The 16,448-nt window shown below is 39.9% G+C and overlaps 1 protein-coding gene across 5 annotated transcripts in view; it reads right to left on the reverse strand.

Moving 5' to 3' along the window:
- KCTD1 (potassium channel tetramerization domain containing 1) overlaps window positions 1–16,448 on the reverse strand; it is a 203,160-nt gene that overhangs the window by 75,452 nt on the left and 111,260 nt on the right. The window lies entirely within an intron of this gene.

Genomic DNA, 16,448 nt, shown 5'->3' on the forward strand with positions numbered 1-16,448 from the left:
CAGGGAAAGACAGAAGAGATATGAAGGTTACAGGGAAAGGAAAAAAGGAAAGAAAAGATGAGTAGGCTTGAGGCAGAGAGGAAAAGGACATCCATATAGACCTGAAACACGGAAGAGGCTGAAAGTCTAGATGTGGTGAACTTTGGGGCAAGTCCATCTCGGTCCTATCCCTCCCTCATCCACAGAGGGCACAACCTACCCAAACGGACCCACACCTCACTAGGACAGCAGTATTACCATCACAACCACAGTTAATTTGGCTGATGATTTATTTTGGGTGTATGTGATTCCTACTATGTGCTAAGAAATCAACAAAGGAGAACAAATTAAAATTGGAACATACGTGGTAGAGCACTTGACCTAACCTTCAGGGCACTGTCTTAATCGTCTGACCCTGCAGAGAACAGCACAGTGCCAGGCACACAGTAGGTATGTAACAACTATTTAAGGGATGATGTGGGTTTTTTTCTTTATGTGCTATTGGAAGAGCTTTTTATTTCTAACCTTCACAGCTAAGGAATTTGTTTTCATCTTTTCAAATAAGGGTAAAATACTTAGATCCTTTCTGTTCAAGGCAAAGAGGGCAAAGATTATCAAGTAACCTTAAAATGTTACTATAACATATTTTTATTCATTTCTGCAAGTACTTTCAGTACTTAGTACGCACCAACCACTGTGGCAGGCATGGGGAATAGGGCAGTGAGTAACACAGGCCATGTCCCTGTCTTTGAGGAATAGACTTTATTTATTTAAACAGTAGAAGGAATAGAAATCATGAAAATATTAATTCTCACTCTTACAAATATATAACCATTATTTTTTTTGAAGAACTACTCTGGTTATGGCAAATAAAATGAATGAAATAAAATAAAATGAAACAGTGAGCATGGTGGCTCACACCTGTAATCCTAGCGCTTGGGAGGCTGAAGCAGGAGGATCCCTTGAGCCCAGTAGTTTGAGACCAGCCTGGGCAACATAGGGAGACCATGTCTCTATTAAAGAAAAATAAATTAAATAAAATAACCCAAAACCAATTAGAAAATTTCAACCACAGGTTGAAATACTTTAAGTCAAATACATACAGATTTCATTAAGTCAAATATTGTAAAAAAGAAGTATATGTGTATATACCCTTAAAACATATAAATCCTAACCAAAAATGACAACACTGTAAGGTATACCAAAGTATGTTTAACTTTAAAAAGCCTGACCCAGTATCAAAATTCATATCAAGGACAAACGGGAGCTATAAAAACAGAATTTCCCTCAGTGTACTTAAACTTTGATCTAATTTAGAAGCATTTGATTTGCAGACATTTTTTGCCAGGGTAGAATCATAGGTTCTTAGGGTGGAAAGAGATTCTAAATGTCACCTGACCAGGTATTCCTGGATCCTAGTTGCCCTATTCAGAAGGGCTCTTCCTAAATTTGTTTGGTGAGGTCACCTCATTGACACCAAGTGGGAGGATCAGGATACAGTTTAGCTGTGAACAGTGGCCTCCCAAGCTGATCTCATTCTCCAAAGCTAATCCCACGATTCTTTAGCATTACAAATATGGATGAAGCATTTCACAAACAAGTGCTTGCCTTTGTTAACAGTTTCTTTTGATTCCATCAATAATACCTTAGCTGCTTTCTTTTATAAGAATGGGGGAGAAAGGCCTGATTTCTTGACAGACCTATCTGGAGAGTGGTAGTTGGAAGGAAAGTGTGTATCCTAGAGAACAAAGATCTCAGCCCTTGAGCAATTCATTCAGATTTTGAGTGGTATGCCGGGATGAGGATGGGCTGAATAAGGCAGGATGTAATCACACCATAAAGGCTACACATAACCTAACAAGTGAGGAGAGGCGGCTTTGTCAAGAAGGAAAGAGATTCTGAGTCTATGAGTCAGGATCAATTCCTTTTTTATTCTTTTTCTTTTTCTTATTTTTTTTTTTTTGAGACAGGGCCTTGCTCTGTTGCCCAGGCTGGAATGCAGTGGCACAATCATAGCTCACTGCAGCCTTGAACTCCTGGGCTTAAGAGATCCTCCTGCCTCCAGGGTAGCTGGGAGTACAGACATGCACTCCCACACCCAGCTACATTTTTAAATTTTTGTAGAGATGGGGTCTCATTATGTTGCCCAGGCTGGTCTCAAACTCGTGGCCTCAAGCAATCCTCTAGCCTCGGCTTCCCGAAGTGCCGGGGTTACAGGTGTGAGTCATGGCTCCCTGCTGATCACTTCCTGCCTCTAGGCCAGAATCTGCTACTCACCTTCTCTGGGCTGCCATCTCCTCACCTGTGATGTCTGCCCTACCTAACAACAGGTTGAGGTGGTCAGAGAAATCTGGCTCTGGCTTTACGCAGTGCCTTATTGTGATTATGTTGGCATGAGTGGTCAGTGTGGCCTGCTTCTGTGGGGGTGGGACCCAACTGATGGGGAAAAAGATGACACATTAAGAGGAGGAATCCTGGGGACTAGAGTAGCTGCTCAGTTACTTCCATCTATATTAATCATGGTTTTATTAGTTTTCCTGTCTTTCCCACTTGACTGTCAAGTCCATGGGAAACAAGACCTTCACTGCCTTGTTCTTTATTGCATCCTCAGTGATAAGCGAAGTCGGTGCTCAATAAATGTTTGTTAAATGAATAGAAGAAGTGAAAGACCTGGGATCCAGTCCTAGGTTTGCCATTGACCACCTCCTTCCTGGAGCAGGTCACTTAACCTCTGTAGCCTATGAGATTGCTGTGAGGATCACATGGAATAGAGGACCTTGAGTACTTACATAACATGTGATACACAGATGTTAGTTATTGGGTTGATTGTGGGAAAAAATTCTTCAGGAATGAGATATGTAGTAGCCCTCTTACCAAGCAATGCATTGAAGGCTAATAATCTAACTGCGATTCACACTTTATGATGCAGATAATGTTTGCTGACTTTATTTCTAAACAAGCTAGTATAAACTAAATTACGACTAAAATGTGAATTATTTGATGGTTTTTGTCAACTGAGCAAGTATTTTATTTCAGTCAAGTAGGAAAAGGGGGCTAAGAGAATGACTTAATTTGTCTCAAATGAGCACTTTATTACAAAGAGTGCTACTGTTCTATGTAATACATTGCCAGAAAGTTTCATATTCTTTATTGTATTTGGATGAGATCTTTTCTAGCTAAGTGGCCATAAGAATTTTTTCTTTGTTTCCTCTGTAGCGCAGGCTGTAGTGCAGTGGCATGATCTTGGCTCACTGCAACCTCCACCTCCAAGGCTCAAGCAGTCCTCCCACTGCAGCCTCCGAGTAGCTGGGACTACAGGCATGTGCCACCATGCTGGGCTAATGTTCGTATTTTTTGTAAAGATGGGGTTTCACCATATTGCCCAGGCTGGTTTCGAACTCTTTGAGATCAAGTGATCTGCCTGCCTCAGCCTCCCAAAGTGCTGGGATTACAGGTATGAGCCACCACTCCTGGCCTGTGAGAATATTTGTAAAGCTATTATTAAAAAAAAAAAAAAAAAAAAAGCAAGCCATGGAATTTGCGATTTATCATCTGGTTGTATGTGTTAGATTTTAATAATAAAAGTATAAGAGGTTCTAGTTCCATATTCTAGATGACTAAGATATTTCTTTATTGAAACACATTTGGAATATGGTTTACTGGTATCATAACATTCTAATGAAAATTATAAATAAAAAGTGACTGATCTCCATAAGTACACTGCTTATAATTAGGAAAAATCAATTTGTATATTTTTTTATGAGATGGATCTTACTGAAACCTGAAGATTTATATTGCTCACACTTGTAATTCATTTCAATTTTTTTATTTACAGTCTACTTAAAAATATACATAGAAAATAAAATCTACTTAGAGTTTGTTCAAAATTAATCCTTTAAATATTTTACATAAAGTATATTTAAATTTTTCTCTGTGGCATAAAGGAGAGAACAGAAGTTTGTGTTTCATTTTATTTTTATATTTTAGTGAGTCACATAGTACCTATACCTAAAATTTAATATCCATCTTTCTCTAAACTTTAGTTTTTATTATTTGTCTCTTGATTATCATTATTTTATCCTTGCCAAAGATGTGAGTTCTCCAACTGGTTTCTTTGTACATCTCCATACTTCTGCCTGTGTTTATAAATATTTTGTAATTTTTTTGGACCCTTTGTCTTATCTTTCAAAGAGAATACTGAAGATCATCTGTAAATTGTATATAATCTCTCTCATTTTCCTCTGACCTGTCAATAATCTCTAACCAATAGAATACATATGTATATTTTATACATATGTATTTTAAAGCTATCATTTATTCAGCACTTACTATGGGCTTTTAATACAAGTGTATTTGTATTATCCCTATTAAGAAATGTAGTAACCTGCCTAAGATCATTCAGGTCAATGATTCATGTAACTTTAACTTGGTCTATCCCTTGGTAATTCTACCAGAACCCATAGAGATATGAGTTTTGCTCCAAACTGATGTACCTCTTTCTTTATGACCAGAGGTTCCTTAACCACTTACTTCTCCTATACTTTTTTCTACTGTCTTTTCCTCATTTTCCCTTTTACTCTCATCACCAAAGTGTTCTTTATCTCTTGTGTTATCTGTCATCACCAGCAAAAGACCTACATGTCTGTGATTTTCACTTCTGAAGGATGTTCTTGTAGTAAGAAGTCAGGTGACTCCAAGACAGCAGAATCTTTTCACTCACCTGTTCTGGCTGGGCAAGAGCTCCCTGCCAAGGACATCATGGAGGGAAAAGCCTGGGGTTGCGGGGGGGGGCTGCCATCCTGTGCCAAGAGGTAAACCCTTCCCCCATAAATTACCTTGGTATTACTAAACATTTTCTATTTGTCAGGCACTTTATAGTCATTTTTATTGGTTCTTTTTACTAGTTATAACTGCATCAGAACTGCATTCCTTTTCTCTTTTAATTAAGTGCTCTGAATGAAGTGACAAAGACTGAGGGCCTTGGGGAGCAAGTCTTTAACTGCCAAACAGTCAGTGAACAGATAAAGAACCAAAGAAACAGAGGACTGGTCCCAGCGAGCGTCAGACCCCCAGCAAGGAGCCAGTCTGCACTGACCCACTGAAGAAATGGCTCCCGGGGGCTTGACTTTGTATTTTAAAAAAAGTTCCCAAGTCAACCTAAGACTGTAGCTTTCAGCCACTGATGTCTCGGGTGTACACTGACATTTGGAAGACTGGGCTGTTCATTTCACCCGACCCATCATGTTCCCCTTTCTTTCCCTGAGGCTCCAAAAACACAAAATCACACTAAGATTCATTCTGTTTTCAAAAGACACATCCATCAATATACTTGTGTTTTGGTGTCCTTTTTCTCCTCTCTTTAACACCTAACTATACCATGTTTATAACTTTATCTATAAGGTACAGCTTTAAAAGTACCAGTGTAGAAGTGGCCTGGAGCTGGAACCAGAACTTTAACTTTGCTTCTTGGTAGGTAGGTGAATGTGAGGGTCAGTTTTCCTCATCTGTAGAATGGGTATGATGAAAGTTCCTATCCTTCCCCTTCAGCTGTGCATAGATTCACAGGACTTATCACACAGTCAGGGTTTATTCATTTGGTTACTTATTTGCCTCCCCCACGAGACTGAGTGATTCCTCCAAAAAAAAAAAAAAAAGATTTTCCTGTGTCCCCTCAGTCTGTCTAGCCCAGTACCTGACACTAGGAACTGCCCTACTAAGCCCTTGGAATGAAATCACATACAGGAAAGCCCTTTGCTTTCCTGTGAAAAACTATCTACAAGTACCTTAGTGATTACTCATAGTGTGGCCCCACAGACCTGAGAGGTGAATGAAACCACGCTGGGCTCCAAAGCCATACATTTAGTGAGTGTGAGTTGTAATTAACATGTGAACTATGACAGGGTACCAGTTCTGGATTTTGTGGGATTATTGTACGTATGCTCAATCTTAAAATATGTGGCTTCACAACAGGGTGAACATTTAGAGTGGCTCATATGTGGTGGAATGTGGCAGCTTACTTGGAGTGGGGACACCTAAAACACAAGTATACTAAGGCTTACAGGAGAAGCCTGCAATGTTACAGCAAGGAAAAGGCTTAAATTTTTTGACAAGGTAATATTTTATTTTTTCCTGGGTTTCCACATTCCCCATACATGCACTTCAGGTTTAACTGTTTAGTCTTTCAGTTCTGTTAGGCCACTTTTGGTCCCATTTCTGAGATACTAATACACACCCCTTACTCTCCAGGGCTGACCTGGGAACACTCATCAAATGAGATAAGACTGATCTCCAGCCAGTACTTTGGACTTGCCCTAGGTATTCCACTGTAGTTTCTCCAGTGTCTTCTCTTAAATATTTCTAAGTTATTCTTCACCTCCAAGTTCCTACCTTGCACACAGTAAGTGCTCAATAAATGCTTTCAGAAATGAATCTGCTTTTCAGTTTTTCTGAATAGCATTCTCCTTCACCTTGCCTTTCTCTCAGATCTTGGCTCACGTCCCAAGAGGTGGTTCTAAAAACCCTTCAAGGGAGGAGTTATAGGACGACATGGGATTCTATGACTCCATGATCCTTTTCATAAATTAAAAAAAAAAAACCCACGAGACACATTCCTGGATCATTACCACCCCCACCACCTCCATAAAGTGATCCTGAAAAAAACAGTAAAATCCAGCATTGTGAACACCCTACCATTAATTATAAAAGACGAACATGTGAAAGAACTCTGGGGTGAGCGGAAAAGAAGCTAGCATAATCAGCTTTCTAATGTTCTTGTTATACTTTTATTTAGATCTGTGTGTTTCTACAGCAACATGTTTCTAAATTGCTACCTCAATCCACTGAAAAATAAACATTCAGCAAGTCTCTTTTTTTTCTGGAGTGAAAAAACAACAACAATATTTGTTCAAGATGTAAGAAAATATCCAAAATCTATTTAGATATAGTTTTGTCAGAAAGAATATCACAAAATAGAAGCCAATATTCCATATAAACCGGCTTAATACAATATGCTATTCTATAAAACCCAAAAACCTATTCCATAAGGACTATGCTGGCTGAATACTGTAAGTATTTGGAGGGCAAACTAAATCAGAGGTAATAAATCCCTGCACTGTCACACTAAAAACAAGTCACAAAAGATCATTAACTGGTCAGCGATAATGTATCAAAATACCAACCAATTATCTTAATTCTGTAGTCTATTTCAACCGTATATTAGTACACCTCAACTTTAAGTGGCATTTCTATTGATTTACATAGTATCGAAGGCAGAAGTCAAGTATTAGAAAATTGTGGTGCATTTTTGCATTAGGGAAACGTAAACATCATAACACAGGCTCTAGCCAAATATAGACCCTACTTCTAGAATACTGAAATTAAGAGATTTATGCAGATTATAGCTATAATGACCTTCATAATATTTTAGGAATCCTAGTATAATGACCACTCCCTTCATCTCAAGCCATTCCAAATAAAATTTAATCTCTTTTGAAAAACTGTTGATTTCATTCTGTTCATTGTTGTCTCATTTCATCTGTGAATGTGCTGTAGCCTGGGCAGCAATTATGCCCATCAGTGGGCTGCCCAAATCCTAGTGCTAATTTTTTAGCACTAGAAAATTTCTGGCCGGGCATGGTGGCTCATGCCTGTAATCCCAGCACTTTGGGAGGCTGAGGCGGGTGGATCACCTGAGGTCAGGAGTTTGAGACCAGCCTGGCCAACATGGTGAAACGCCGTCTCTACTAAAAATACAAAAATTAGCCGGGCATGGTGGCACATGTCTGTAATCCCAGCTACTCAGGAGGCTGAGGCAGAAGAATTGCTTGAACCCAGGAGGCGGAGGCTGCAGTGAGCCCAGATCGCACCACTGCACTCCAGCCTGGGAAACAAGAGCAAAACTCCGTCTTAAAAAAAAAAAGAAAAGAAAATTTCCATGCCTCTGTAAAGAGAAATAGGAAGGGTCTGCAGAACTAAGTTAGAAGAAGGTGTGCAGTTAAATCCCACGTGGGCCACAGAACATGCAAATCTTAAGGTAAAGCATCCACACGGATGGGCTTTTTTAGGTTAATTGTGAGAGGGAAGAGGGCCCAGGTAGGCCAGAGTGCAAGAGCCTGCACTGAGATTTCGTATCTCCCAGAAGACCTGCAAAAGTGCTACTGGCCAGAGTCTATGGATGCCCCAAAAGAAGAAACAACAGAGGGGCCCCCGGTGCAGCACCTGGACAAGCTACTTCCAAGAGCCAAACTGAAGGCTGGGGCTAGGACTTTATGATAAAGATCTGCATTTGTTCAAATGTAAAGCATTCTGCACTAACAAAATGATAGCAAATATTCATATAGTGCTCATATTTGAAGCACTTTTCAAGCAGTATCTCATTTAACACCCACGCTCCTGTGAGATCATTGTTATCATCATTCCCGTTTGACTGAGGAGGAAACTGAGGCACCCAGAGATCTGGGCAGAGCTGAGATTTGCTCCAGGGGATGTGGCTCTGGAGTCTGTTCTTAACCACTATGTGATATAGTTTCTCAAATGAGGTTGCTCCAAATCCCAGACCCAGCAAAGGCTGGGGGCCCCACACAGCAAAACGGAAGCATGCCACACACCGGAAATATTCTTTTGTGTGTCTCTGCATACTTATGTCACTGCTTTGTGATGCTGTCTTTTAACAAGTTCTCTCTTCTTTAGTTGTTCCAGAAAGCATCACAGGTAATAATGTGATTTCATGTTCTATCATCTTCTCTTTATTGGATTCTTTTATTTGAACAGTTGATAAGAATTTTGCAATCAACAGGCCATGGGTTTGAAAGAACATACTGTGGAATCTGACAGGCTGGGTTCAAATCCCAGCATAGTTACTTACCAGTTGTTAGGGCTCAAACAAGTGAATCAACATCTATGACCCTTAGCTTGCTTCCTCCTTTATAAAATGAAAATAATAACCATAATTCCTGGAAGGGCTGCATGAGGATTAAATGAGACCACATCGGCCAGTGCTCAAGATGTTCAGAGCACATGCACTGCCTAGGAGTCTTTTCAAGCGCAGGGGCTGATTCAGGGGCACAGAGTGGTGGGATTTTTGCATTTCCCACAAGCTCCCAAGTAATGCAGATGTTGCTGGTTGGTGGACCACTTTAAAGCTTTCAGTATGTCTTCATTATTATTGTTAATGATTATATTCTACTCCATAGCTACAGAACCAGTTAGAGATTGTGACAGTGTACATCAGAACTCTCCAATGAATGAATCAAGTTTGTCTCTGCAGACTGCATGCAGTACAACAAGATGGGAGCCTCATGCCTTATGCCCCTACAGTGCTCCCCCATTCACTCCTGCCTGGATCTGGTCTAACAGTCCACTCACTGACCCATAACAGCCAGGAATGTGGAAATAATTCACGTTTCTAAGTTAAGTTCCTTAAAACTGCATGTCAAAAACCATAGCAACTTGAAATATCAGAATTAATCCACAATCACAAGAAACTTATCCTCAACACTTATTTCTCAGATTATGATAAAAATGAAGGATTTTTTCAAATATCAAGTTTACATATACATATATATATGAAGATATTATCTATGAACATTTTGTCTAAATGGAGGGTGAGGCAGAGAAATGTATAAATATGAAATTCAATTTAAAAAATATAGATAGTGTACTTAACTAGTTTGGTCCCTGGCACACAGTGAAAGGGCCCAAATGGGAACTGGTGCTATAAATAATTGCTTCCTTTTTCTTGTGTTAAGACAGAAAGGATGGGGATTGAATGGGGAGATACTAGGCTGAACTGGGTTAAACCGGACTAGGGACATGAAGTAAAACTAGAAATTCATGATCACAAGCTCCCAAACTAGTCCTGACATTTTAATGTGGCAACTGAATTACTCACAAAGGAAGCAACATCTGTCTCTGTCATCCCTTAGCATTCCTTTCTGAACTCCTCCTCTTGTTGCCTAGAGGCCTAGCACCTAATGCTGTCTTAAATCTGCCAGCCTCTTCGGGCAGCACGTTTTACCCCCCTTCCTCCCAGACTGGATCAAAACCTTCCAGGGTTCACTGCCAGTCGGGGGAAAGCAGTACACTTGACCCTTGAATGACAGGGGTTTGAACTGTGCGGGTTCACTTATATGCGAGTGTTTTTCAATGAAAGTCACACCAAGTGTGCCTGCCTGTCCTGCTTCCCTTTCTACCTCCTCTATCTCCTCTGCCTCTGCCACCCCTCAAACAGCAAGATCAACCCCTCCTCTTCCCCCACCTCCTACTCAACCTGAAGATGACAAGGAGACCTTTATGATCATCCACTTCCACTCAACGAATAGTAAATATATTTTTTCTATCTTATGACTTTCTTGATAACATTTTCTTTTCTCTAGCTTACTTTATTGTAAGAATACAGATGATACATAAAGCATACAAAATATGTGTTAATCAACTGTTTATGGTATTGGCAAAGCTTCTGGTCAACAGCAAGCTATTAGTTAAGTTTTGGGGAAGTCAAAAATTTGTTAAAAGCAGCGTTTTGACTGCAGGGGGTTGGCGTCCCTAAGCCCTGAGTTGTTCAATGGTCAACTGTAATTCAGGGTGTGAATGAGTCCAGATACTCCCAGGAAAGGTCTGGATTATGAAGAGGATTTTCAAGTGGCATTGGCTCTATCTTCCGGTGGAGATGGTGCTGCAGGGTTGGAGGTGCAGAATGGGCTGGTGGAGTGGGGATCACTAAGAAGCCTGAGTCCAACCTCAGCTCTCTCCTTCCAGGTCTCTCCAATTCCCTCAGCTATCCGGGGTTACATAAATGAACTCATCACTAGAGGCCTGCACCATCTTCCTGCTGCCCTGCAGCCCACAGGATTAAACACAACCAAAGTCCCTGCCTGGAGAAAGAGGAGCTGAATCACACACCTCAGGATGGAGAGGGTCTTCAGAGAAAGGAAATTCTCATTGGGGGTGAAAATGTGAAAAGCTAGCCCAAAGCACACTATGTACATGCAGGAGTTGCCTAAAAGCACATATGATTAAAAACTCCAAAGAAAACGCAGACACTTTTGACTTATGATACTGTAAGATAGCTCCCACCTCCGTTATTTTTGAAAATTCTGTTACCCAAGGCTTGGGCAAAATTTATGATATCCACCCCTGCCAAATAAAAAAACCCTGTCTGTCATGAATGAAAGTTTGCTGTCATATGTAAGTGGATCTTTTTTAGGGAGAAAGAAAAGGCTCTGTCAGGTTGCTATACGCTATAAGCTAAAAGGTAAGAAGTCTGGCTGTAAAGAAAGTGTTGAAAGGAATTTGGAGAATCACTGAAAACCCAGAACATGCCTCATTAGGTTCAGCTTCCTGTAGTGCTAGTGTGGGCATAGCAGGGTCTGTCATCCAGTTTATGGTCATGGGCATTAGATAACACAACCTCATATTCAGGTTTAATCTCAACCCATACCCTTTGCTGTAGTGTACCTCCAACGGCTGAAAAGATCATTTATTTCTGGGCCATCTACAAGCTCATGCTGTCATAAAGACTCAAAACCATTCAGCACCCATCTTCTCTTGAAAGAGAAGAGTAGGCAAAGGAACAGTTTTCATAAATCTGAAAATCCAAAAGAACTTTATAGGGCCCAAAACTTTAAAAGTTCACCTGTTTCCCCTCTGATGATCATGTAGCAAGCAGAGAATTATTTCAGCTTTAAGGGCATAAATCCACTAATTGCCCAGCCTCTATGAATCCCTCTTGAGGGCAAGGACTGAATCCTGCTCCTCTCTGCAGCACTTAGCAAGCAGAAAGATGCTCAGTTAACAGTGGATGAACTGAATTCAGCATCTTAGAGCACTAAAAACGTTAATTAAAGAAGTGTGCCTGTGCAATGTTTCAAATGTTAAAGCTACGTTTTCTTTCATGTTAGTTTATCAAGGTCAATCCATATCCCCTTTTTTTGAACCAATTAATTCATACTACCTTATCCCTTATATAAATTCTCCAAAGAAATCTTTAAAAAGGCAACTTGACTATTGGTACAATGCAATGAATGACAGATAAGTAAAATTGGTTCTACAAATAAAAGTTCTAACATATGACAGACCTACAGATGACTAGTTTACATGTACGTTCCTAAGACTTCAAAGACACATACTACACAGCAACTCCTGTATCGATTTTGCTTTCAAAATGGCAGTTAAAACACCAAAAGGTGTCTTGAAACTCAAGTTTTATTGGATAACTGAAGTAGGGCTTTGACTGGCCTGGACCCACCTGGATGATCATCCAAGTGGTCTCACATATAACTAGTGGTCCTCGGAAAACAAAGGCTTCTTCCTGCTTGAAAACTACTTAGTAATGACAAGAGGGTGGCCTTTTGGTGACATTTGCTTGGGGAGTCAAATTTTAAAATCAGGGTGATACAAAGATTTAAGTTTTGGATGAATGGGATCCACTTTCTCCCTGGCAACAAATATTTCTTTTTCTGTTTCATGGGTCAGCTTGAGTACAGAGTGAACTGACATCAGATATGAGTTTATATCAATTTAAAATAATACTCCTGAATACTGGTTACAACATTAATATGTGAGTGCACGGAAGAGAATATAAAGGTACAGATTTCTTTCCCAAAATGACTGCTGCAAAACACTGAGTGCATCACCTTTTAACTGTCTTTATTTTGATCTAGTTTAAACAGATAAAGAAGCCAAAATTTTGCAAATTGGCCACTTGCCAGGTGGAAAACGATTAATTTATAGATTCCTGGTACAAAAGCCAAAACAGTAGGCGCTCAGTAACTACTTCCTGAATGAAGAAAGTTATATACTTATGTACAAAACATTTAGTTTCTCCACCAACTTGAACTTTTCATAAAGGAGAGCAAACATTCTTGCAGTAGAAAAAGGAATGTAGCCACAAACTAATATTAAAAATCAGAAAAATACCCACTCTTTAAAAGGCAGTTAATCTTTTTTTTTTTTTTTTTTTTTTTTTTGAGACGGAGTCTTGCCGCCAACACGCCCGGCTAATTTTTTGTATTTTTAGTAGAAACGGGGTTTCACCGTGTTAGCCAAGATGGTCTCGATCTCCTGACCTCGTGATCCGCCCGTCTCGGCCTCCCAAAGTGCTAGGATTACAGGCGTGAGCCACCGCGCCCGGCCAAAGGCAGTTAATCTTAATAGCTCCAAATAACCATGGCAAGAAGTCTTGTTACAATCGCTATACTCCTTTCATGTTTATAAAAATTCGATTCCATCTATAAGAAATAAAGAACATCCCTCCCTCTTAGTCTTCAAATTCAAAATAGGACCTTAGCAGTTATTTCAATAATACATAAAACGCATGCCTTTCACTATTAAGTAGATACATTAAATATTCCTTCTTCCTTGCCCCTACAGAACCTGAGTGGATTCCCTGAGCTGTCAGCCTCTGGCTTCTCCTCAAAGGTAAGTTAATGAACAATTAACTGTGTCAGCCTGCTTGCAGCCTGCTGCAGTTTCCACCCTGCTAACTATAAGGACCAACGGCCCACACTGAAGACAATAAAACACAAACAGGGGATGTGTACCAGCCCCCAAAATCTTTTCACTAATAGATGTCCTCTCTACAGAATTCCTTAAAAGTATTTCTAGAAATAATCTAGGTTAGGGTCAAGCAAGTGCAACTAAAGACACCTTTGTCACAGCTTGCAAATGCTTCACACTTTTGTTTGGCACAGGAGAGAGACATGTCTACAAAAACTGTAGTGACAAAACTATGACATTCAGAATCTAAACTTTATTAGTATTTTTTCCTCTGAGAATGATAAAGAACAAAATTATAAATCTCTATCATCCCTCTAAACTGAAGTACTATTCTCTGAGGTAGGAAAAATGCTCTATTTTTATGCAAAGAGAATAGTTATAAGGATGGAAGATACAGTGGTAAGCAGTTTAAAATGGACTACATGACCTCCACCTGGGAGCTTGCAAACCGTACCAATAACTGGATCATTTTAGATCACAATAGCTATTTGGGGGACAAGGGAACTAAAACTACGCTTTACTTTTAACACAACCATTCAAGAGAATTAAAGAGTGGACCAGTTAAAGCGACCATCACAACCATCGCCATAATTCCTCACTCCCCCCAAAAGCCAGATACTTCACATGAGCAATCACACATTCCATAATCTTTGTTAATCCTTGAATGCATTCATTTTTTAACCAGTCCCATAAATAATATACTGAACAACACCCTCAAGAAGTAAAAAGAGTAAATGCATTTAAAGAAGCAGGCTCTTCATCTTTAGGGAAACTTGCAATATTAGTAGAAAATCAAAACATCAGTGTGTGACCTCTCTGTTATCGAGATGTCTCTAAGATGGTCAACAGTGGAATTCCGTATGACACTACTTGATAAAGTCCAGTCAGTATTAGGCTAGAGAGCCCATGTTTATGATTAAGTAATAATGACTGAAGCTGGAGCTGCACAGGGCATTTCCTGGGGATTAATGACCAGCCAGAAGAGTTGATGACCCAAAGCAATGCCACAGGCCAGCAACCTCAGCTAGGCATTAAGCCCCAGGAAATGCACTGAACCTCAACTCTTACAGTGATTTTAATACACAAAGAAGGAAAAAGTTTGCTATCAGCTTTCTACTGAGCAATACTTCGACTGCTCAGACTTCATAAGTGAAAAGCTGACTATTAAAAATGTGCAAACTGAAAACTTTTTGTAGTGTTTTAACTAACAGGGACTTGGAGCTAAGATCTTGTTTGAGAGCCATAATAATCATATAAGCCATATATGGACACTCAAATCTATATTTAACTTAGGAGTTACCTGACAATAATGCAAGAATAATAAAAGCATCAGTATACAGTTTTTTGGAACTGATTTATTTTACTCAGGTAAATAAAAGATAATGACTGAAAGACTGCATTCCTTAGAACAAAACAAAACCAATGAAACGAAACCCTCTTATATTTTGTGGTTCTTTACGTCACAATTCTATATTACACTGGTGTCAAGAAACCAGCAGACAGATGCCAGTAGACAAATGGTTTCATTGTTATCCCAAGGCCATGCACGCCTTAATAAACTTTCTTAGGCTTTTAACTCTTAATTAATCAGGTGCTATTCTAAACTAGGGCATTTCAAGGGTTTTTACTGTATCAGAAGAATGTGAACATTTATTTTTGCTTTCAAAGAAAAAGCAAACCCTAAATTCTCCTCTCCATTCTTAAAACTCACTAACACAACCTGTCAGAAATGGACTACACACCTGAAGTACAGAAGACACATAGCCTACAGGTCTTGTGTATTTTAGAGAACTTTGGTGTTTATATTACCACTCACAGCCCCTTTCTCAGTTGGCCTTGAGGCTTGCCCATTAGCTGGTAAACGTTTGAAAGGGTCAGTGTGTCCAGAACTGGAATTTCCACTTTGGAAAAAGCACAGAGGTACCTGACATATGTTCCTGGAGGGCCTGCACTATACCTTCAGACCCGCAAAATTCCTACTTCTGCTTGATGGCAGGCAGGTCAAAGTTGTAAAACCTCCAGTGGCTACTCCTGCCTGCAGAATAGAACACAGTGTCCAAAGACCCCTGGTTTCTGACTCCTAGAGAGTGTCCAAAACATGAATATAACTTTAATAATACTCACGAAAATACTACCTTCGGGAAAATAAGAAAAGAAGAATCTAACACTAGAGGCCCCAATCTCGACCCAGAATTTGGCACTGCTTAGACTTAAATCATGTTAGGGTGGAAATAGTTTCTTCCTCTTTGATGAGGAGAGTGAAGCCAAGGAGAAGTGAAGTGATTTGTCCATGCTGACTTAGCTGCTGGGATAGCACTCTTACTCTAATTATCTACTTCATAGGTATTATCTGCCCCCTAGATAGTGAGCTCCGTGGGGCTAGGGGGAGACAGCAATGTTTCAGTGCCCACAGTGCTGGGCACCACAGGCCCATACTCCAATTTGTAGCCTGACTGGAATTGCAGATACCACGTTCCCACTTTAGTTTATGGAAATTGCACCCCACACTGCCAGTTTACATTCAACTACATGTTACAGTATAAACTGGCACTCTCAACTGCCTGGCTCTCCACTCTCCACCCCTTTTCTTTAAAAAAAAAAAAAGCTACAGGAAGTGGGATTGGCACGTTTTCTTTTCAATAATTTATAACTGTTTTTCTACCTTCTAAAGTCATGGCGAATACGTAATAGAGTCTTTTAAGAGTTACTTGATTCAAATATGTCTTAAGTAACTGCTTCCTTTACGTTTACAGTGTTCTCGCAGTCTTTGCCTTATAAAACTCATGCATTCAATGAAGAGCGGCTGCAAGAGTGAGCTAATCCTTTTGTTCGGCGAACTTTGAAGTTTTTCGCCTTACTGCACAGCAGTGATTTGTTAGGTAGCATGCCCTCTCTCACATCTTTTAAGGTTAGGTGTAAAGTTTCCCAAAAAGCACCAAGAGAGTTAACTTCTAAGGGTGAAACGAAATCCGATT

Source organism: Pan troglodytes, chromosome 17 (genome assembly GCF_028858775.2).
Source record: "Pan troglodytes isolate AG18354 chromosome 17, NHGRI_mPanTro3-v2.0_pri, whole genome shotgun sequence".
Lineage (NCBI taxonomy): Eukaryota > Metazoa > Chordata > Mammalia > Primates > Hominidae > Pan > Pan troglodytes.